The sequence below is a fragment of the Triturus cristatus genome, chromosome 9 (genome assembly GCF_964204655.1).
Source record: "Triturus cristatus chromosome 9, aTriCri1.1, whole genome shotgun sequence".
NCBI lineage: Eukaryota > Metazoa > Chordata > Amphibia > Caudata > Salamandridae > Triturus > Triturus cristatus.
Window position 1 is genome coordinate 558,995,411 of NC_140592.1, and position 24,706 is coordinate 559,020,116.

At 45.4% G+C, this 24,706-nt stretch overlaps 1 protein-coding gene across 5 annotated transcripts in view; it reads right to left on the reverse strand.

Moving 5' to 3' along the window:
- GPR4 (G protein-coupled receptor 4) overlaps window positions 1-24,706 on the reverse strand; it is a 612,431-nt gene that overhangs the window by 570,355 nt on the left and 17,370 nt on the right. The gene's annotated exons all lie outside the window — the stretch shown is intronic.

Genomic DNA, 24,706 nt, shown 5'->3' on the forward strand with positions numbered 1-24,706 from the left:
ATTTTAGCAACAAGCCATTCCCCACTGAGCTCTCTTACTGGCATGATGGGGAAGAAAATATGTGCCAAGGAATGCCTGCACATTTTGTCATGCTGCTGAGTGACACGGAAGACTGAAATGCATGTGCTGGATTTCCTAGTGTTTATTTATTTGAGTATTCAAGGCCTCGCCTTTTGATGGGTCGGTAATGAAACTTTTACAAGACAATCATATAAGAACAACCCCCTTTTTCGCTTGCACATCAGGTCGGCAGATTTCTAACATCCAAACAACACCTGTTGACAACGCTGTAGAAAACGCAGCTTACAAACTCTTGTCACAGGCATCACACTATTATTGTCAGACGTTCTCTCACCGCTGTCACTGATAGACACACAAATGTAAATGTAAATTTTGTAGACTTGTAAAGCGCACAGCTGCCCCAGCAACGGGGCGTCCCGGCACTGTAGACCGCTGGGGAACCCATCCTGGCTATCCCTGTGAGACGGTCCCTTTCTGGGTATCTCCAAGGTGAAACCAGGCATCCTCGGTGTCTGTGGGGGGGCCGTTGTAGAGATGAGGCAAGCTTAATGCCCAGAGTTGCCGAGTGTGTTCCTGGTTAGAGTAGGTACCGAGGCAAGAATTATCGAGTCCGTTTTGACCCTGGTCCACAACCCTGCCGCATCGGGAATTGAACCCTGGTCCCTGGCCGATTCTCTGCTTACGGGTCTGCCACCTCTAACTAGTGAGCCACACCTCTCCACATGCATAAGGTCACACAGTAACTCTTCACCACCTCAACTCATCAACTGGAGGAATAATCAAGTCAGTGGACTAGCAATCACATCTTTGTAAATGAGCTGTTAAACGCCTTATTTAAACAAGCATTAGCATAGCCAATAGATCTCGCCTTTGGGATCTTATAAGTATTTAGCCATGCAGCACATTATCCTGGGTGCTACAACATCTACAGTTACTTCATCTGTCACTGGTGAAATGGCCATGCTGTAGCTAGGAGCAGTGCAGCCTGTGGGTCCTGAGCATGATAACAATGCCATTAACATGTCCTTAAACGTTCCGTTCAATGATAGTACTGGTCACATTTCATTACTGTTTCTGTTCTGTCTCCCTCTGAATAAGTCAAGCTGGTCATATTAACAACAATGCACTGCATAACTTAAAGGAGGACGTCCTTTGTTGTCCCCAAATTCAAGCATTGCTCCCGCTGTTTAGGTGTTTTAAGACCAAGCTTAGGACAGTGTTGTAACCGAAAGGCAGAGTCCGTCCTGACTTTGTTATGCAGACATGCCTCACAAACGTATAACGATCATAGACACGTTTTGCCCTTTGGAGACATTTCGAGGTGATATTACTCTCATTTTAATAGTAAATGTAATTATAGAGACCCTATGAAACCCGCACATGAATGGTAGCCCTTTGGAGCAGGTCTCTGAATAGACTATTTGGGACTAACTCTCACAGAGAATATGATTTGGGGGGCTCAAATCAGCAAATCGAACCTTAAAATGACACAAACTACAGGTGGCCTGGCCAAGTTCTTTAGGGAAACATCCCAGAAACCAGTGAGCCCGGTTATGGAGATATACAAAACCCAGGCCAGGAGTGCAGCCCTATATGGGGCAGAACTCTGGGGGCACTCCAACCTTAGGCCTCTGGTTATCACCAAGAACAAATTCCTTAGACAACTACTCAATCTACCGATCAGCTCTCCCCTGGTTCCACTGCGTATGGACCTAGGGGTGAGATCCATTTCTGAGGAAATTGGCAGCAGGCCATTATTATGTGAGCGGCGCCTCAGGGCTACACCGGAGCTTCAAGAATACAGATTAGAGCAATTGGAAATTCTGAGACTTCCTGGCTCAGGGAAGTTGCCATGGCTTAGATTTGTCAGGCTGGGCCTCCATGGAATAGGCCTAAAAGAACTATGGGATAACCCTGATACAGCGTGCCCGAGTACACCACGCAAGTTAATAATCTCCAGCTACTGGGGCAGCTTATCCGCAAAACTTCAAACAGAATCCGCTCATGGCTCTCTCACATCACTCTTCTTGGAAGTAAAAAACACTTGCAGGCTGGAGGCATGCCTGGATGCAATCCGCCCGGCATTAGCCAGAAAATTATATGTACAGTTTCGACACGTCTGCCTCCCCTTGCGTACGTTCGCATGTAAATGGAGAGGGGGTAATTTAAGTAGATGTCCAGCTTGTAATACGTGTGATGAGTCTGAACTTCATGTGTTCTTTTTTTGTTCAGGATATCGCACAGCAAGACAGCGATGGTAAGTCCAACTATGTAAAAACTTAGGCACTACCCATTGTATTGAAGCCTTTAGAATCCTAAAATACAACACAGATTCTCATATAGTCTTTTCGGTCTCACACTTCCTAAATGTCATGTGGTATGCTAGGTGAAATTTCCTTAACATGCAAAACCAAGGTCTTGATTGTTGTTAACTTTTTATTGTTTTTTAACTTAAAATGCACTATGTCAGATGAATTGTTTTATCTTTTCTCTTTTAAACTATTTTAATTGTTTTAACTTGTCTGTATATGCTTGAGCTCGCTCTTTTATGGTGAACAACCAAAATAAAGAAATATTGGATTGGAATTATAGAGTAATAATTAGTGCTTTAAGAAAAATGTCGAAAATATTGGCTGGCCCTTAACATGCTTGAGGTAAATGAAGCATTCCCATGTTTGTTCACGTGCTTGAAATGAAGATGACCTCCGCTGACCTGGTCCACCCCCTCCCCTTTGTACTGCGATTCATACCTCTCCCGCTCTTTACAGCGTTTCCCTCGGGGGCCCCCAATCTGTATCACAGGGGCTTTACTGTCCTGTAGAAAGGGACAGGGTCGCAGTAACCTCGAGTCTTTGTTTACAACCTTGAGGCGTCATCTCAGATTCCCTGTGTCCCCAGGGATGGGGCAGTGGGAAGCCAGTGGCAAATGCCTGGTGCATGTTTGTTTTCAGCCCAACACAGTAGTTGGTGTAAATCGTCTACTCTAGCACAACCACTTTCCCCATTCTGTGAACAGAAATCATGTACAATGCTCCCAGTCAGGCGGTTTATTTCAAAGATTAACATGTGAGGGAGGTGCGTGATAACTTGTAGCAGCATTCACTACGCTGCTATTATCCGGGCCAAGGGCTCGGGGCATGAATTGGCCAGGCTCCCTCGATGAATATTCAACAGCACATTATGTTCTCCTACCAACAGTTGAACAGATGTGAAACCTAAGCATCTGTACAGTCATATGGGCCATTTCCTGCGTGGATGCATCACAGATTGCACAACCGTGCTCGGCAGTCACCCCAGACCAGCCCGAGGCAGGGAATGGCAGACGCTGGACTGCATGTCAAATGCCTGCGTGGGGCACAGGCAAGAACCAGCACTAGCCTCCTTATAGCCATTTCGAGCGGCAATTTAGCACAGAAACTCCCCGAAGCAGCCGGACAGGGCAGGGGAGAGCTGCGTTACATCAATTCTTCACATTCCACACACGCATCGGGCAAGACTGCTTTCGCTCTTTGCCAGAAATAGAAGCACGAGCTGTACAGAACAATATCTAATAAAAACTGGAAGACACTCAAGGCAGAAGCGGCAGCGACCAAGATGCTGATTAGTCATAGATGTAAGGCATGTCTGATTCTAAAATAGTAGCACACAAGAATTTGTCAAAAATGTCTGTTCTACAGGAAAGGAAGCTGCTGTTTTGAGTAATAAATAACATTAAAGCGCTACTAGTCAGGGCAAGTCAAGCAAGGGTTAGAGCAGGGAAATGACGAGCGTCTTCGAATAAGTTAAAAGAGGGGATGCGGAGAAAGCGAAAGCAGTGGAAAAAAGACACACAGCGTTTCCCTTGCGGGAGCGAGTAGGGGCACCATCTGTTTTCAAGATAATTACAAATAGATGGCGCCAATGCTCGCTCCCGCAAGTGAAACGCCAAACGTGCACGCGTTGTAATAGAAAGCAATGCACAGCGTGCACGTTTTTGGCCAAAAAAGCTGATTGATTCCAAGAGGTCCCCTCCTATACAGCGCATGCACGCTGCGTAGGCGAGACCTAAAAAGCGTACATGTATGCATGGTGAATGATATACAGCAGTTGTACACACGCCCTTACCATTGGATACTACCCAACTCGTCTGGTTTTGCTTTCTCGGTCACTCCATGTGTAGAGAAACTTGAGAGCTATTGACTTTCCTTGTACATGACGCTGACCCATCAAGACTAATAGTTTGACGTTTCACCGAGTGCTGCCTAGCTTGTGACTGACTCTACTACATGCCCTACCTGCTTCTCAGAGGCTCCAACCTGCAGAGGAAATCGCCTGACATAGCCGAATCACCTCCTCACCCCTGTGGTGCTCTGGTGCCAGTGGGGTTCCTTTGTGCACATCTCACTTGGGGAGAGGAATCCTCCCCGGGTACTGGGGGGCTTCTGCCCCTGTTCCCCGACCATCCAGAAGGTGCTTTGGTGATATGTGTAGCGCGGGCCAGGGGCAGCCCTGGACAGTCATAGGGGCAGGAAGAGGTGAAGTGCCAAAGGGGTAGGAGTTTCTTGCCTTTGTTTGCCCTAGGAAATAGAGAGGCTCGTTCCTGGCCAAGGAAGTGCTTAGAAACGGCTTCAGGAATCAACATCAGACTGTCTGTTCTGGAGCATAAATGAGATCGAGAGATGCAGTTCCGAGACCGTATAGGTTATTGGGTATCACTGTAGGGCGGTTCTCTCAGCCAATCAAGATGCAGCTGCTCTCTTGCTGTCACCAAGCAAGAGAGCAGCGGCAGGATTGGCTTAAGCAGGCAAACTCGACGCTCATTAGGATACCGGGGGTACTGGGTTTGGTCACCCCCCTCTCTTCTAATGTGCAGATGGAGAGAAGCCTCTAGTGCACATGTTGGGTTGGCCGGAGAAGGGCAGCCAGCCAACCCAATATGCGCACTTTGTGCCGTGCGCTCACTGCCACCCACCTATGTCTCTGTCACTCAATTAAAGCAGAGGCACCAACGCCCAATGCCAGGACGGAAGGCTGGAAGGCTGACTGCCGCACGGGCTATAAAAAATAATGTTGACACAGGAAGTTGCCACAGTTTGAATTCTGCATACGTTTATATGTGGTTGCATTTACACACAGCGGGCATCTTAATACAAGTTTGTTAGACATGCTGCCATATTTATAACTGAAAAATACTGCAATTTTTTAAATGGGAGAAATTTAAACTGCAGAAAAATGATCCTTATCATGAACATTTCTGCAGAACATTTTTCAGCACATTTAATTTCTCCCATTTAAAAAAATTGTTGCATGTTTGTGCTGTATACGTAACGGTGCTACATATGGCGAAAGGTATGTCCTGTGCTACATGTACATACGACACAGGCTCTCAGTTACCCATACACATTCATCCCATTCATTCACATAGGTTCATACATCCCCACAGACCATGCACTCATTGACGCACATGGCAACCCTATCATAATACCCCTAGTCACTGTTTTTTGTTCAAACCATAGTATCAGGCTCCATGGACATTAGGGTTAAAGTCAATGAAGCTGGGCAAGGGGGTGTCTGTTGCAAGTTACATGGTCTCATTATAGAAAAGGTTGGAGACACCTACTTCACACTATACACCTTGGAAGCCACAGAAGACACTGGGCAAGTACAATTGTTCTTTCGAGACCTTCCATCACCACGCTTAAGCCAGGAGAGCCAAGAAGCTTTGGACGGAGTAATAATGGAAGGCAAGATGGCAGATGCCATCAAAGCAATGCCAACAGAAAAAGCACAAGGAAGAGACGGCTTCCTCAGATAATTTTACTAAATCACAGCAAAGTACTAGGTGTTGTTGCTAGGGAATATGTCCAGAGCAGCAAATTCTCAGACCCCACAACTTCAGGAATTTATGCTAGCATTGATAACGCTTATACCGAAGTCAGAGAGAGGCTATCTTTGTTAAGAAAGCTACAGTCCGATCTCCCTCATAAACTCAGATATGAAAGATCTTTACCAAACTCCTGGCCACCAGACTTCAAAAGTACATTCCGACACTAATCGACCCCAACCAGGTGGGGTTTGTTCCAGGGCAAACATTGCATTATCATTTATGGACTGTCTCCCACTTGCTCTGGAATTAAAGGACTGCTAATACTGACCGGTTTGTCATCTCCCTCGATGCTGACAATGCTTTGGATCGGGTGGAGTGGGGCTATCTAGATCAGATGTTAGACCACCTGGGGATTGGCCCAGTGTTCCTCGTTTGGCTACAATTAATATACTCCTCCCCAACGACCTCCAACAGCTGTAACGGCTTCCGCACCCCATCTCTGATCACTGAGAGGAGAACCAGACAGGGGTGTCTGCTCTACCCCTTGCTCTTCATTTTTGCCCTGGAGCCTTTGGCAATTACCATAAATAAAACACCTACAGATTCTGGAATATCTATGCCGGCCAGGCAACTGAGGCTCATGCTCCATGCTGATGACATGCTGCTAACTGTATCCTCCCCAGCTGAATCCATCCCAGCAGTGATGTGGAAATGGGACCGCTTCTTGATCTTAAGTGGCTACCAGATCAGCTGGTCCAAAATCGGGCTCTCTCCTTGACCTAGACGATGACAATGGACAGTGTAAAAGGCTTTCCATTTCGCTGGATGCTGACAAGGCTAAAATACCTGGGAATCATGATCCAGTCCAATCCACACAACATGGCAGATGACAACATCGATTCTCTCATAGACCAGATGGAGAGAGACTTTCTGAACTGGCGTTAATTTACAACTATCTTTATGGAGGAGATTGTAAGCTATTACGATGGTTGTGGAATGCTACCAGTTCCGGTTCCTTTGCCGGAGCTGCATCAAATTGACTCGGCTATCAGAGGATATATCTGGCAAGACGGAGCCACAAGACTGTCAGTCTTTAAACTGTACGCCGCTACCATCACACGGCGATCAGATCTCCCAATTTGTCTATTTCCAGTCTACTCTGAAGGTATGACTAGAGAAATGGTTGCTTGGCGTACCAGTTAATATCTCTGTGGTGTACACAAAACCATTGTCACCAGCAGCATGCAACATGCGATACTGGGAGGGATACGAAAAAATGGGAGGCAGGTCACAGAACGCTACATCATAAAGGATTTATACACACCTTCATACCACTCTGGCACAACACGGACCTTACAGTGGGGGAAGAACTACTAGCATGCCACTATGGTTCAGAGAAGGCATTACATTGACAGACAATTTGATCAACAATGGCCACTTGGTAACCGTTGCTTCTTTACAACAAGAATGTGGTAACGAACGCCGTACAGGAGGGTGGAGTTAATGTGAATACAGAGATGAATGCGCAGTGAAGAATAAAAAACAAGTATTTGCAATGCAATAGGTCTCGCATTTACGCGAGGTTAACCTATTGGCTCGAAGCTGTTACTTTGGCTGAATTCCTACAGACTATTGCGGTGTGGGACTGCGAGGACCAGCAGTCCACACCACCTCCAGCTGGTTACTCTTCCCGCCCCGCCTCTCTGGTGCATATAACGGCTTTGCGGGTGCCGCTCGCAGCTGTTACTTTGGCTGAATTCCTACGGACTATTGCGGTGTGGGACTGCGAGGACCAGCAGTCCACACCACCTCCAGCTGGTTACTCTTCCCGCCCCGCCTCTCTGGTGCATATAACGGCTCGCGGCGCCGTGCGCTCACTGCCACCCACCTATGTCTCTGTCACTCAATTAAAGCAGAGGCACCAACGCCCAATGCCAGGACGGAAGGCTGGAAGGCTGACTGCCGCACGGGCTATAAAAAATAATGTTGACACAGGAAGTTGCCACAGTTTGAATTCTGCATACGTTTATATGTGGTTGCATTTACACACAGCGGGCATCTTAATACAAGTTTGTTAGACATGCTGCCATATTTATAACTGAAAAATACTGCAATTTTTTAAATGGGAGAAATTTAAACTGCAGAAAAATGATCCTTATCATGAACATTTCTGCAGAACATTTTTCAGCACATTTAATTTCTCCCATTTAAAAAAATTGTTGCATGTTTGTGCTGTATACGTAACGGTGCTACATATGGCGAAAGGTATGTCCTGTGCTACATGTACATACGACACAGGCTCTCAGTTACCCATACACATTCATCCCATTCATTCACATAGGTTCATACATCCCCACAGACCATGCACTCATTGACGCACATGGCAACCCTATCATAATACCCCTAGTCACTGTTTTTTGTTCAAACCATAGTATCAGGCTCCATGGACATTAGGGTTAAAGTCAATGAAGCTGGGCAAGGGGGTGTCTGTTGCAAGTTACATGGTCTCATTATAGAAAAGGTTGGAGACACCTACTTCACACTATACACCTTGGAAGCCACAGAAGACACTGGGCAAGTACAATTGTTCTTTCGAGACCTTCCATCACCACGCTTAAGCCAGGAGAGCCAAGAAGCTTTGGACGGAGTAATAATGGAAGGCAAGATGGCAGATGCCATCAAAGCAATGCCAACAGAAAAAGCACAAGGAAGAGACGGCTTCCTCAGATAATTTTACTAAATCACAGCAAAGTACTAGGTGTTGTTGCTAGGGAATATGTCCAGAGCAGCAAATTCTCAGACCCCACAACTTCAGGAATTTATGCTAGCATTGATAACGCTTATACCGAAGTCAGAGAGAGGCTATCTTTGTTAAGAAAGCTACAGTCCGATCTCCCTCATAAACTCAGATATGAAAGATCTTTACCAAACTCCTGGCCACCAGACTTCAAAAGTACATTCCGACACTAATCGACCCCAACCAGGTGGGGTTTGTTCCAGGGCAAACATTGCATTATCATTTATGGACTGTCTCCCACTTGCTCTGGAATTAAAGGACTGCTAATACTGACCGGTTTGTCATCTCCCTCGATGCTGACAATGCTTTGGATCGGGTGGAGTGGGGCTATCTAGATCAGATGTTAGACCACCTGGGGATTGGCCCAGTGTTCCTCGTTTGGCTACAATTAATATACTCCTCCCCAACGACCTCCAACAGCTGTAACGGCTTCCGCACCCCATCTCTGATCACTGAGAGGAGAACCAGACAGGGGTGTCTGCTCTACCCCTTGCTCTTCATTTTTGCCCTGGAGCCTTTGGCAATTACCATAAATAAAACACCTACAGATTCTGGAATATCTATGCCGGCCAGGCAACTGAGGCTCATGCTCCATGCTGATGACATGCTGCTAACTGTATCCTCCCCAGCTGAATCCATCCCAGCAGTGATGTGGAAATGGGACCGCTTCTTGATCTTAAGTGGCTACCAGATCAGCTGGTCCAAAATCGGGCTCTCTCCTTGACCTAGACGATGACAATGGACAGTGTAAAAGGCTTTCCATTTCGCTGGATGCTGACAAGGCTAAAATACCTGGGAATCATGATCCAGTCCAATCCACACAACATGGCAGATGACAACATCGATTCTCTCATAGACCAGATGGAGAGAGACTTTCTGAACTGGCGTTAATTTACAACTATCTTTATGGAGGAGATTGTAAGCTATTACGATGGTTGTGGAATGCTACCAGTTCCGGTTCCTTTGCCGGAGCTGCATCAAATTGACTCGGCTATCAGAGGATATATCTGGCAAGACGGAGCCACAAGACTGTCAGTCTTTAAACTGTACGCCGCTACCATCACACGGCGATCAGATCTCCCAATTTGTCTATTTCCAGTCTACTCTGAAGGTATGACTAGAGAAATGGTTGCTTGGCGTACCAGTTAATATCTCTGTGGTGTACACAAAACCATTGTCACCAGCAGCATGCAACATGCGATACTGGGAGGGATACGAAAAAATGGGAGGCAGGTCACAGAACGCTACATCATAAAGGATTTATACACACCTTCATACCACTCTGGCACAACACGGACCTTACAGTGGGGGAAGAACTACTAGCATGCCACTATGGTTCAGAGAAGGCATTACATTGACAGACAATTTGATCAACAATGGCCACTTGGTAACCGTTGCTTCTTTACAACAAGAATGTGGTAACGAACGCCGTACAGGAGGGTGGAGTTAATGTGAATACAGAGATGAATGCGCAGTGAAGAATAAAAAACAAGTATTTGCAATGCAATAGGTCTCGCATTTACGCGAGGTTAACCTATTGGCTCGAAGCTGTTACTTTGGCTGAATTCCTACAGACTATTGCGGTGTGGGACTGCGAGGACCAGCAGTCCACACCACCTCCAGCTGGTTACTCTTCCCGCCCCGCCTCTCTGGTGCATATAACGGCTTTGCGGGCGCCGCTCGCAGCTGTTACTTTGGCTGAATTCCTACGGACTATTGCGGTGTGGGACTGCGAGGACCAGCAGTCAACACCACCTCCAGCTGGTTACTCTTCCCGCCCCGCCTTTCCTGTGCTTTGCCCCTAACGTCACTATATATACTGACGTTCGTTGCTGCGCGGGACGTGCCGGGCGAAGCCCGGGCCAAGGGCGGGCCTGTTTGAGCCCGTTCGAGACCAAAGAGACTGGGCTGGGCCAACCCCTATGTTTGTTCACTGAGGCAATAACTTTAGTGTAACTAAAATTTGTTCGAGGTTTGCCCCATAACAATGGCGGGCGGAACGGGCAGGGGAAGAAGTGCAGCAGTCGGCGTTACTATGGCAGGTACACTGGACAATTTCATTGTAAGAGCTGCTACCCTTCTTGAACGTGAAATTGATCTCACAGAGCGTCGCCTTTCCCTTGACCCTGTTTCCCATAAACGTTCATCATTGGGAAAAATCGCATCGTCTGTTACACCCAAGGTTAACACTAAAATTTTTGCCCTACATGACTCCATCGTCTCTGATGAAGACAGTAATGATGTGTCCATGGACATAACTATGGAAAGTAAGAGCGGCAAAGAAGGGAAAAGTACTGCTAGGCATCTAACTTCCAAAGTAGACCACACGATCGCTCAAACAGAAGGTGTATCCACTCGGGCACAAAGATACACTGTTACTGAGGCTACCATTTCTTCCACAGATCAAACCCTGGGAGCCAAACCGAAACAGAAGATTGCCCAGCGAGGGAAAAAGGGCAGTAAATTGAGATCGATGAATTCGAAAAATATTAAATCGTTATCCAAGAACCAATCAAGTGCTGCTGACCAATCCTTTTCTACAGTGTCTGCAGATCCAGTTATCAATCTGGACGAGGGACTTTGCTCCAAAATTGAGGAACTTTTTGCCCTTTCTACTCGCTCTATTCTGGATAGACTCAAGCTTATCGAGGAGCGTCTTAAGAAACTTGAACAAATGGCTCTGTCGAACCTTGAACTCAACCAAATGTTAAAGTCGGGATTATCAACAGAGCCTAATGTGCAGCCTCCCTCTGGCACTCAGGCATCTAAGGCCAAGGAGAAAACTCCCGTACCCTTGGCTCTTACTTCTGAACCTCCGAAGGGATCTCACAGGGATAAAGGTGTGGATATATTATGTACTAAAATGACCCCAGATGCAAATGGCCTTACAAATCTACCTACAAGAGTAAACACATCTCTAAGACATAATGATGTCAATGAAAATGTAAAATGTGGTACGGTTCAGAATTTTAATGAGACAGAAAATAGATCCGTTCACAATAATAGTAGAGGCTTTTTGTTACCTAGTTTCGATTTGCCGCCAGAATCCTCTCCCTATGTCATCGTATTAGCAGGGGTTCCTGGTTTGGAAAACACCGCCACCGAAACATACCACGAGCTAAAGAACAAAACAATGCACTGGCTTAATTCTAACCGACCACTTCCCCCTTACATACATAGTGAAATTTTGTTCGTTCGGAGAGTCAGTTGGGTGGGCATGGGTAACAAAGACATATCAGGGGATTGCATTGTTGTCAATTTTAAAGATACACAGACCGTAAAATATATTCAGCAGGAGCGGCCATTCATGCCATTTCCGGCCACTTCCCCTTGGCTATTTTTATGGTTTCAATCCCTACCAATCCCTACCAATCAAATAATAGTACTTGGGAAAAGGTTGGGAGGGGCAAAATAGCTACTGATACTCAGAGATGCAGGTTGGCTCCAGCAGATTACGGTTGGTTAGAGGCCTTTCCGACAAAGAACAGATTTAGTGGTCTTGACATGGTTGACTGACTGTGCCCAAAATTCATTGACCTTGAATCTACACGGGAGATGATAACTGATGATAGGACCAAGCAAGCTAGTGAATATAATGTATCCTCTGGCTCCTTGGCAGTTCACTTGCCGATTGACCCCAAGGACAAATTTACAAATGTTCTTTCTATCAGTGAAAATGGGGAGCCAAATAATTACCTTCCATTGATTGAAAGCCCAAGAGGAGCTCCTGTTACCGGGGTTTCCTCCCAAATTTCAAATGTGAGATCACTCAAAGATGCTGATAGAGTCTCCGATTTAAGACTCCTTACCTGGAATGTTGCAGGGTTGTCTGCCAGGCTAGGGGACTTAAACTGTGTATCTTTTTTACAACAGTTTTCGATTATTGGCTTACAGGAATGTTGGTCAGTGGATCCCATTCATATGAATGGCTACCGTACCTTTCACACGCCGGCAATTAGTACATCAAGGGGGAGAAATAAAGGAGGTCTTTGCACTTACGTTTCCAACTGTATGAAAGAAACAAATATTCTTTTTGCCCCTGTCTCGGATTTTTTCCAGATTTTGACAATTATGTACGGGGGCAAACAAAATATAATTCCGATACATTTTTACAATAATATCCCAAAAGGCGAACGGACCTCGACTTTTAATGAATTACACAAGACCCTTAAAAACATCGAAGGAAAACAAGCTGTTGATACTTGTGTGATCTGGATGGGTGATTTCAACTCTTATTTATGCCCACATAGCAATCTTAATATTTGCGGGTTGGGCGAGGTTATAGACGTCCCTACAGCACAGTTTTCCAATACGCCTTTGGGTAATCTTTTAAACGACTTAATATTTGGCTTGGACATGGGGTTCGTTAATGAACTCTGCTCCCCCTCAGTCCCCTTTAATACCACATTTATAGGAAGGGGCTGTAAATCAGTTATTGATTTTATGCTAATATCCAAACGGTACTCTAGCCATATTCGCTCATTTGAAATATGTGAGATAGTAATGAGTGATCATTTGCCAATCAGTATGTCCATTTCCTCCTTGGGTGGCAATAGAAAGGCTAACACGGTGGTCCAAAACCTTTATAATTATAGGCTGAGACTTGCTATGAAGAATGGTTACACTCTAAAATGGGATAAAGTGGAACCAGTGGCTTTTTTTAGAAATCTAATTCAGTCCAAAGAGAGGGAATTTGACATTTGTCTTACTGTGAATGACGATCCTACTAATGTACACGATGCTTTCCTTAGTATTTCCGAGGAAGTACGCAATTTGCTTTTAAAACCTCAGAAATTAAGGGAGGCTAGGTTGAAGAGGTGGTTTAACAGGGTATGTAGCAAGACTCATGCCTGTTTAATGACACAGCTAAAACGAGACCCTAGGGATAAGGCTGAAGTCAGACTTGCTAGATCTGCATATCAATGTGCACTAAAAAATAGAAAAGAACAGATAAAACAGGAAGCATGGCTGACCTTGCAGGAAGCCTCCCAGACAAAAGATAATATTGCCTTCTGGAGAGCTGTAAATGCTCCCTTTTTTAAAGATAACTCAACAGACACAATTGAGGTAGCAATTACGGAAGAGTCATGGGTGATCTATTTTGGGGAGCTCTACCAAGCTGAAACCATTGAAGGCTCAGAGAGGGGGCTTAATTTATAAATGTTGAATTCCTTTTGGAAGATGTGGTGGTAGCAATTGATAAGAGTGTGGCAGGGAAGGCCCCGGGCCCCGATGGAATTCCTGTCGACATCTTCAAGGCTAATACTGCTCTGTGGGCCCCGCTTTTAACAAATGTTCTAAATAGCTTTACTAAAGTAGGATTTCCTTTTACTTGGCAGGAAGCAATTGTGGTTCCTATTTTTAAAAAAGGTGACCGAAATGAGCCGAAGTGCTATAGACCGATTTCTTTATTGGACTCGCTCATGAAGATTGCCGGGAGAGTTATACTCAAACTGCAATTATGGGTTGAAGATAACGGTATTCTCTCACAGTTTCAATATGGTTTTAGGGAAGGTTTGGGAACAATAGAGCAAGGTCTGAACTTAGCTCTCTTAGTAGCCAAATATGTTGAGGCCAAAAATGAAAGCTTATTTCCTCAATCACAATAAACTTTGGTCAATAATGCAGGCTATGGGAGTAGACCCAAACCTCCTAATTTTTATCAGGGAACTATATCGAGGGGCAGGCGCCCGGGTTCGCTATGGGGATAAGGGGGATTGTACTTCCAAATTTGCCATAGGGAAGGGTGTGAGACAAGGCTGCATATTAGCTCCATTCTTGTTTAACTTATATATTAATTCGGTAGCCTCTCACCTCTTGGAAGACAAGCAAGATTATCCCAAAATTGGAAATTCCTATATCCCCATTCTTTTATATGCAGATGATGCAGTGATCATGGCTCGGACACAAGTGGGCCTCCAGAGATCACTCAAAAACTTCTCAGATTATATGGGCAACAGGGGCCTAAAGATTAACATAAGTAAGACCTTCAACATGTGTTGCACCAAAAAGAAGAACATCACCTGTAAAACCTTTCTATCCAGTTTAAAAATTGATACGGTAAACACTTTTTCTTACTTAGGTATCAATTTTGAAAAAAAGGGTTCTTGGACTGTAGCAGGTGAAACAAGAAAGTTAGCGTTCTCACGAGCAATCGGGGCAGTTAAAAATTTTGCTAATAAGGTGGGAGGACGTCCAGTACCTGTCCTAGTGGACATTTATAAATCTAAATGCGTGACCACGGCGTTATATGGTGCAGGGATCTGGGGGATAGCGAAAACTCACAGTATACAGTCCTGTGAGAACGCTTTTCTTCGCTATCTCCTGGCAGTGCCTGGGTCCACTTCCACTTTTGTATGCCATCAAGAGCTAGGCCTACCTTATATTATGGATCTTATTAAAGTTGACCCTATTTTATTGTGACACAAAGTATGGTCCTCTAATGAAACAGGCCTGAATAGGGACATAATCTTGGACTGTTTAGGTCTTGAGGGGGTTTCAAAGATTTCCTGGTTCAAGTACATAAAAAATTTTTGGGTGGACATGGGTCACCAGGAATACTTTGATGCACCGGATAGCATGGCAGGGACGTCAAGGAAGAAGCTCAAGGAATTATGTTTGCATATCCTAGAAGATCAACGTTGGCAGATAGAGAAATGCAAGAGCACTGTTATGGCTAATTGTTTACTCATACAAAATCAAGGTATTCAGCCATACTTGTTGCAAGTGCCCTGCTGCTATTCCCGCATGTTATTGACTCGTTTCAGGGTGGATATCTTTTTTAGATTAGTTACCTTCCCGGAGATGAATTGTTGGTCAAAAGAATTAATTCCCTGCCCATGTGACCTGGTTTCCGCTCAATCCTCCCTTCATTGTATTTTCTTTTGTAAATTTTATTCAGGACCTGGGAAAGGAATTTTAACTCCTGTTTTAAGAAAGTTTGGCTTGAGACAATGTAGAGTGGCACTGTTAAGATTACAAATTCTTGATGATGATTTGCTCATGTTCTCGGTGTCAATGTTTCTTAAAACCATTATTAGATTTAGGACCTCAATGAATTAAGCTTCTTATTGAAATTTTTAAATTGTTATTTAAAGGTTAATTATTTATTAACTTTGATGTATTTATTAATGAAATGTTTTAAAATGTGCTTTTATGGTTTTGATTTTAAATCGAATAAAGCTATTAGAACTGAACTGAATAGAACTGAACTTACAACAAGAATATCATCTAGACCGATTTCAACATCTCTGATATCTCCAACACCATAAGTGAGGAGGGATTCGAAAGCTTTGGGAGACTCCACTCTCCAGTGGTACCTGTCCAAATGGGGACTGTATAAAAATGATTTACAGGAGCTTACCATACTCTGATTAACCATGTATTTTCGCAACTCACCCTGACTCGTCTTTATCATTTTGGGTCTCCCCATCTTATAACCGCTCCTGATGGAGACAGAATGGGAGGAGCTTCTCTTTCAGCATGACAAACATTTACGTGAAGCACAACTTAAGTTCAGTCACTTCAAGATCTTACATAACTTGCACTGGTCACCATTCAAGTTACAGAGGGTAAAAATGGCAAACCCCCACCCCCCCCCCCTCCCCCCTCCCACCTGCTGGAGGTGTGGACATGCTAGCGGGGACATGATCCACATTCTATGGGTGTGTATGGTTCTGCAATCATAGTGGTCAGGGTTTTTAATACTCTCTGAAATGCCACAGACCTGCAACTCCAACCTCCCCTTGATCTTGCACTTCTACATGCGACGCACAAGATGAAGGACATGTCCTTCCATCAAAAGCACTGGCTTAATGTCTCTCTACTTTACCACCATTTCTATACCGAGACATTGGACGTTTGCCACTCCACCAACGGTGGAAAAATGGGCCACAGCGTTGTCAGACACGGCTACACGAGAAGGTGATCTACAAACTAAATGACCAGCTGGAGGTATTCACAAGGTGTGGGGACTGTTTCTATCCTGAGACGCACAGACATTAACATTAATGCTGTGCTGTCAGAACCCCCATCTATACCAACTCAAGATACTACTCAAGATAGGATTCATTACTGATCTGTTTGTGACTTCCTCGCAGAATGTCGCAGCCAGCCCGCAAAGGTGGAGATTGGACTTGTGTCTCCAATCATCTTGTTAGTAAATATAGATGTATAATTTAAAAAAAAAAAAAAGATTTTAAAAACAGTACAACTAACAACAGTGAATAATAAGCCATTTGCCCTGTTTAGGCAAACCAGCTTTCAGACTTCATATGCCTACATAAGGTGAAAAAAGACCACTCACAGGTAGTAAATCAAGGTAAGTCACAAGATAATTTGCCCCCGGCCAATGATTTGCTAGTGAGAATTTGAACAAAACTCAACAGAGAGACTTAAAAGGGAAATTATATGAAGTTAACATCCAAAACATCATTATGGATGGAATCTGAATTATAGGGTCAGCATACACTGTCAAGATTCAAGGTATGGAACACCTTAGCCATTTCTAAGCAGTCCAATGTGTGCAGTAGTACTGCGCCGTAACATTTACACAACTGCAAACTGAATGGATGAAACAGTCTTCTAAAGCGCAACAGCTGCTCCCTAAGGAGCGTCCCGCTACTGTGAGTTGGGGAGATAGCAAGTGGCTTAAAGATTGAAAAGATGTGTTTTGAACTTTTTCTTAAATATGTCCACAGTACAGCCTGTCTTAGAGAAGGCGGGAAGGTGTTAGCAAGCCTTGGCCACCAGGAAGGAAAAGGAGCTGCCTTCATTATTAGCCCTGATGATCCTGGAAATCTACGAAAGGCCTACAGAAGCTGAGCCCAGTGCACGTGTGGGGGTGTATACCTTAAAATGCACATGGAGGTAGGCAGTTTGCTTATTACACAAGGCCCTGGCTGTAATAAGCAGGGATTTGTAAAGAATTATCTTCTCAACCGGTAGCTATTGTAGATTCCTCAACATCTGGCTCAGCGAGTGTCTGCGTGACAAGTTGACAATGTGCCGTCCCACATGTAGGAAAGTGCCTCTTTTGAAATGGTTAGCCCCCATTTTTTGCCTGGTGTATGATGTGATTTTTAATTGAACATGCACTGGGTCCCCGCCAATCAGGTGTCCAGTCAGTGCCAGATTTCTTTCCTAAAACTGTACCACGGTTGAAAGAACTTCAGCCTCAAGTCCCAAGTAAATGGTATCTGTGGTACCTACGCACTGGGACTGAAGAGGGTCCACTGGGGCTGCTGAACAAATTATGCCACCCTAGAGACAACTTACCAGGACTATGCAGGCTGCCATGCAGACTGTGTGTCTTGGTGTGGAGAAAACCAGATATGACATGGCACACAGCCCTGTGCGCCATGCCTCCATACACGGAATAAGGTATAGGTAAGTCACCCCTACTGCAGGCCTTACAGCCATTAGGGAGGGTGCACTATATCCCATGTGTGGACATATCTGCATGAGTAGACATCAACCAGCAATATCTAAGCCATTCTGGGATATTGCAAGCAGACAGGGAAGACATGGAGAGTACATGGGCTGGATACTTGGAATCACAAGTGTCCTAGATCTGTGATGGCTTCACTGTACCCTACAATGTTTAGTACCAAAAATCTTGCCTTAATAAATTCTCACTGATGCCAATGTTGGATGTATTAATAAATGCGCACAGGGGCCACCTTAGATGGTCCCTGGAATACCTACCAAGCTCGGTTGTGGTCTCGGATTAGTCTTAGCCAGCTTGCCACCACCAGACATGTTACTGATCTCATGAGGTGAGAGCCAGTGCTCTCAGAGGCCAGGACAGCCTTCAAGGGTGGGAGACTTCAAAGGCGATGCCACCTTTAAAATACGACCCAGGAATCTCCAGATAGTGGAGGATGCCAACCCCCCTTTACTACTCCACATTTGCTTAGAGGACAGGTGGGAAAATGTGATAAATTAGGAGGTGGGTCCACATTCAGCACGCACCACCCCTAAGGTGGGGTAGATAATGTGGAGCCTGCTTTTCATTTTCCTCCATCTTGGTTTGTGAGAGAATTAGCCAATTAGGGACAGAGTAGTGATCCCTTCACACAGGAAGAGTTCACTTGGAGGGTGTAGACACCCTAAAGGTAGGTAGCCTATTGGCTACTACCCGTCACCCCCTCTAAAGCCCCTAGATTTAGTATTCAGGTGGCTTCCCTAGACCCTGAAGTCAGATTCACTAGACAAAAAGAGGAAAAGGACAAAGAGCTGCTAACATGAGAACAGAAACCCTGCTGCAGAAAACAGGTGCTAAACTCTGCCTGCTGCCTTAAGGTTTCGACAATCATGGTGTGCTGTCTCATCCTGCAACTGTGAGGCCTCCAAGGACCCCAGAGAATTTCCAGACTCCTACAAATTGCCAAAGAACTCCCTTGGAGTGGAGGTAGAGCTCTCCTGCAGCCGCAGGCACCAAACTGCAAAATCCTGTCTTATCGACTTGCTGCTCCCCGGTGACTCTGATGCAGCTACCGAACCAAAAGTGGTACATTAGCCCCGGAGGATATCTGTGTCCCCTCCAAGTGTGGAGACACCAGGATCTACTGGAGCAGTGCCGCACCAATACCTGGGGTACCGGACCCTCTAAGGCATTCACCAAGACAAAGAGTCCAATTCCGACTCCAACTGCCCAGGAAGCAAGCATCCATCGAGGGACGTCGGGACCCCTGACACCCACTTTGTGAGTGGCCCAGCTGTCCCGGTATCGCCTCTTCAAGCTGCTTGCTGCGAGGAAAAGTTGACGCGCGCCGCCGGCTGACCTATCTGCTCTGCACCCAGCCCCCCCCGTCCTGGGTACCGATGAACCAGCTGTGCGACCTGTGGGTCCTTGCAACCTGCTCCCTCGAGTGGGACCCCTCGGACTTCCCTTTAAGTCCCCTTGTGCAGTGTATTTTCACTTGACCCCCTTCTTCGTAGCACACCAGCTACCTATGACCTCAGCACCCTGCTCCCTGTCAAATCCGGGACACTACAGAGAATCCGCTGGTGGGACATTGGGCCTGGCCTTACTACTTACCTAAATCGCAAAGGTGAACCTTGAGATACAACTGTGAGATTTCATATTAATTTTTCCATTTTCTCCCATTGACTTCAATGGTGCGTAATTGTGCACAAAGGTTTTTTTTTTTTGCGAACTTGAAAAATTCTTATCTCAAAAAGTAATTACTGTCGAACAAAGTTCTTTGTCTGTTGCACAAAAATCTGTGTTCTTTTTGTAAATTGGTCTCTGATGTATTCTTCAGTGTGTGTCTCGTTTATTGCCTCTGTGAGAACAACAAATGCTCATCACTACTATGATAATCCTAACTGCTCGCCCACACTACCACAAATAGAGCGTTCGAAATATCGAGTTTTGTCTCTGTATACAAATCTGGGTCTTCCTGGACTCTCTACACAGTGTACTTTGTTTTAGTGCACTATATAGAGAGCCAGCGTCCTACACCGCAGCATTATGATCCCTCTGCAATCTGCTGATTAAATGCAGGAGCCCCCAGGTAAAGAGAGTTGGAGTAATCCAACCTAGAGGTAAACCAGAGCATTTACCTGGGCAGGTGATATTTTATGAAAGATCTTAATGATTTCATCATGCTAAAGCATGTGCCTACCACTGCCTGAATCTGTGGTTCACAGAATAGGTCTGGATCGAACTTAACTCCCAGGTTCCTTACTACTGCAGATGGGCCCGGGGGGTTACCCAGTTCTGAAGGTCACCAGTTCTGTTGGTCCTAGAGGATGGAGTTCCTGAAGAAGAGTATCTCAGAAAATCTCCCCATTAAATTTGAGACAAGTCTTCTTCACCCAGTCTGCTACGCCATTGAGGCAGCCCTGGAATTATTCAGTGACCAAGCCTGCTATCTGATTGAAGGAAAGCATTAGCTGGGTGTCATCCGGGTAGGAGTCAACTTTGAAGCCCCATGTTCCACCATTCCAGCCAATGGGGCCATGTAGATGTTAATAAACAAGGATCGACTCAGGGCCGTGCTTTGTGAGACACAGTGCCCCAACTCCCAGTAGGGGGAAAGGAAAGGTGTCAAAAAGACAGCCTGATGTCTATCAGCTAAAAAAAGGCCCTAGCCTGACCCCTAACTCCTATGGTCTCCATACGATCTGAGAGAATCCGATGACACAGCGTCAAAGGCAGCCGAGAGATCTGCTAGTATTGAAAACAAGACACACTAACAGGGAGATGAAAATGCATAGACATTTCACCGCAAGAGACCTAGATGGCCTCAAAGCCAGATTGCAGAAAGACAAACGCAGAATTGAAGATGGGTCATGAGGGGAAGCACTCACCCACCACCCACTGAAAGGTACGCTAAGTTCTGGGTCCCTCTTGGCCCAATTGAACATTTTCCATGCAGCATTCTACACAAGGTTTCATCTGTGTAAATTTGAGTGAACCAATAATAAAATACGATCATGAAACAGTGGTCAAGGCAGCACGGTTTTCCCACACACTGTAGAGGGATACGATTTTAGACGTATACTGGGCAAAAGTTGGAAGAATGCTTGAGGTAACACTGGCGTTTCCCTTAGCAGACAAATAACACAACGATAGTGCAGTCCATCACCACCATCAATGGGGAATGTACAAGCATTATGGACTATTGTGAGGCAGTAGACAGGGTAGAATATAAAGGTAGGAGCTGTTCCAAGAAATTTGAAAAAAATCTATTGGACCTGCGAGGAACCTAATGGACATAGTTACGAGCGGTGTTAAAGCTCGGGGGCATCTTCTATTGCTAATTTGCACCGCGGAATAGCTCCGACATTTTGGTCAGCGGTCCAATTGTTAAAGCTTACGCTTAAAAAAGGCTTCATTAACTGTTCTTACCTGATTTCATTTACTTACTTCAACTTTACTGCTGAATTCGACTATCAGGAGCTGTGTTAAAAGCTCCGGAGGGCATCTTCTATTGCTAATTTGCACCGCTTAATATCTCAGCCATTTTTGTCAGCGGTCCAGTTATTAAAGCTGACACCTAAAAGATGCTTCATTACGCGACCGCGCAGTGTGCGCACCGCAGGCTGGTTAAAGGCAAGCCCATCTGCGCCACCAACCCTGCCCGTTCTCCTACTGACAAACGTGTCTTTACTTCGGATCAGCTTCTTCACTTAAGAGGGGTAACAGATGACAAATGTTTACATTCCATACTCATTTTAACAATGATGCCCCCACTGTGCTTTTAAATTTTGTCTGTTCTCAAATCCCCAAGCTGCATTACCCAAAAAGGTATCCTTCAAAATGTTTCTGTTAAACTGTAGATCAATTTCTAAACATTTTGCAGACATCTCTATCCTATTAGAGGATGAACTTCCGGATGTCCTGTTTTTAACGGAAACATGGCTCAACAATGAGCCAGATCCTGACCTTGTTCAAGCCCTTACCCCGGGATACTCTATTCAGAGGCAAGATCGGGAATCAAGCAAAGGCGGCGGCATTGCTATTATATATAAAACTCAGCTTAAATGCCACTCATCTGCAGGACCTATACCTGATTGTGAGAACCTTTCCTTCGCGATAGGATTCTCACCCACTCTTTATCTTCTCAGATATTTTAATTTGCCCTTCCCCTGGTGCCAAAGGACAATTTTGTAAAACTCTCCCTGAATTAGCAGCTAATTTAGCCAGCTTCCCCTCCAATTTTACGCTATTAAAGGATCTTAATCTTCACTTTGATGATCCCTTTCATGTAGCTGCCTCCGAGCTGGTTACTGCTTTGGCAGCCTTCCAGCTCAAACAAAAAGTCACTGGTTGTACCCACGCGAAAGGCCATCTACTCGACCCTATTTCACCAATATTGAGGAGCCATTGTGAAGGCATCCAATCCCAGTGTCTTGGTCTGACCATTTTTTAATTCCCTTCACATGGATCCCTACATGCCCTATTCTCCCTTCCAGCTCGGTCAAGAGTCAGACACGTTTATGGTCGAAACTTCCACTAGAATGTTGGATTACAGCTCTGGAAGACTCCAAACCGACCCTTGACTCTAATCCCACCATTGCTAACGATAATTTTAATAAATGGATTGAGTCTTCATTAGACCTTGTTCTCCCCAAGAAGTGTATTCAGTACAGGGGTGGGGAATTCCTATCTCCCGACGCTGGAGACATCTAGATTTCTTACACGGGCAAGAGGTTTTAATTTCATTTTTGTGCAAAGGACAAGTAGACAGTCTTACGGTAATCCGATACACAACTGTTCAACCCTGTTGGTCACAGCCAGTTAATAAGTAGCTCTGCGAAGTTTATTGGCAGTGAAAGAGTCAATGCAAAAGCTGGGGCCTGTACTTTAATTTCCCCAGAGCAGAATAGCAACATGATGGAGCTGAACTCAAAAGTTGTAGCTCCGTATAAAACATCCACAGCACTGGAGTATTTTGCTTTCTCCCTGAGGCTCTTGTGTGGCTTCCAGGCCCTCCCCTGGTCCCTTCATTTTCTTCGAGCACGAGACAAACACGGAGCTTCTGCAGCTCCAGAACGCTCACATCACTGGAATGTAAGAGACTGCCTTATCGGCCTCTTGGCTCCTGCTCCGACTTGAACCTTGTGACCCCCTGCCTTTTATTCTGCGCTTCACCCTTGGGCCTCAATCGGCCCCAAGATCCCTCCTCACCCTCGACTCCGGGGGCCTACAGTAAAGCACCATGCTTTTCCTTCACATGCAGCTCCTGCAAACCCTTCTTTGCACTTTGCCTTTACTGTGCACCTTAGGTTTCACCTGGTGGCTGTATTTGATAACCCCACCCCCCTCTGCTGCCCTCTGACAGTCCTGACCCGCCCCCTTGGCCTCTCATATCCTACATCATCTAGGGCTTACAATAAAGTTCAATAGTTTCCCTATGGGGAATTCATGCGGTCCTCAGGCACACCCTCATTTCTGTCCTTGCACTGGGCCTCTCGTCTCACTCCGTGTGTGCAACTGGGGCATCTGAACACGCTGCTGTGGCAGTTACAGCACCTGTGGAGTTCTTGATGGGCCTATTCTTTCTGCAGGTCCAGAAAAAGGTTCATAATGGACGTGAAAGGATATATACATGGATGAATGAGTGAAAGGATGGATGAGGGAAAGAATGGATGGCTGAGTGCAAGGGTGAATGAATGGATGGGGTGAAAGTAGATGGATGAGTGAAAGGATGAATGAAAGGGTGGATTGATGGAGGAGAGAAAGAGAATGAATGGATGGTGGAGTGGATGGGTGGGTGGACGGATGGCTGGGTGGGTGGAAGGATGGATAGATTGATGGGTAGAAGGATGAATAGAATGATGGGTAGAAGGATGAGTGAAATGGTGAATGGATGATATGAGTGAAAAGGAGGATGGTTGGGGTGAAATATGGAAGAGCAAAAGGATGGATGGAGGGATGAGTGAAAGGGTGGATGGATAAGTGAAAGGGTGGATGGAGGGGGTGAAAGTGGATAGATGGATGAGCGAAAGGATGGATGGATGAGCGAAAGGATGGATGGATGAGTGGAAGGAAGGAGGGATGGAAGAGTTTGAATGATAGATTTAGAGCTGGAAGGATAGGTTTGTCCAGGGGCATCGTGAACCCCTCTCTTTAGCAGCTACAGCGGGGTGGAGCTCTTGATGGGCATTTCTGTCTGCAGCTCGGCAGTCAAAGGCCCATAATTAACATGTAACGGTGAGTGAGTGAAAGGACGGATGGATGTTTGGGTGAAAGGGTAGATAGAGGAGTGAGTGTAAGTGTGGCTTGCTAGATCGATGAATGAAAGGATGGATGAGTGACAAGGATTATGGATGGACGATGGATGTGTTGATGAAGGAAAGGGTGAAAAGATAGATGGGTTGCAGGGTGGATGGATTAGTAAGCTAAAGGATGGATGAGTGAAAGGGTAAATTGATGGATGAGTGGAAGGGTAAATTGATGGATGAGCTGAAGGATGGTTGAGCGAAAGAATGGACGGATTGCTGAGATGGATGGATGGCTATGGTTGGGGGTAGATGGGTAAGTTTGAATATGGATGGGCGGATGGATGGACAAAGAGAATGGTGAAAGTCTGATGAAAGAATTAATGGATGCCAAAGTAAAGGTGAAA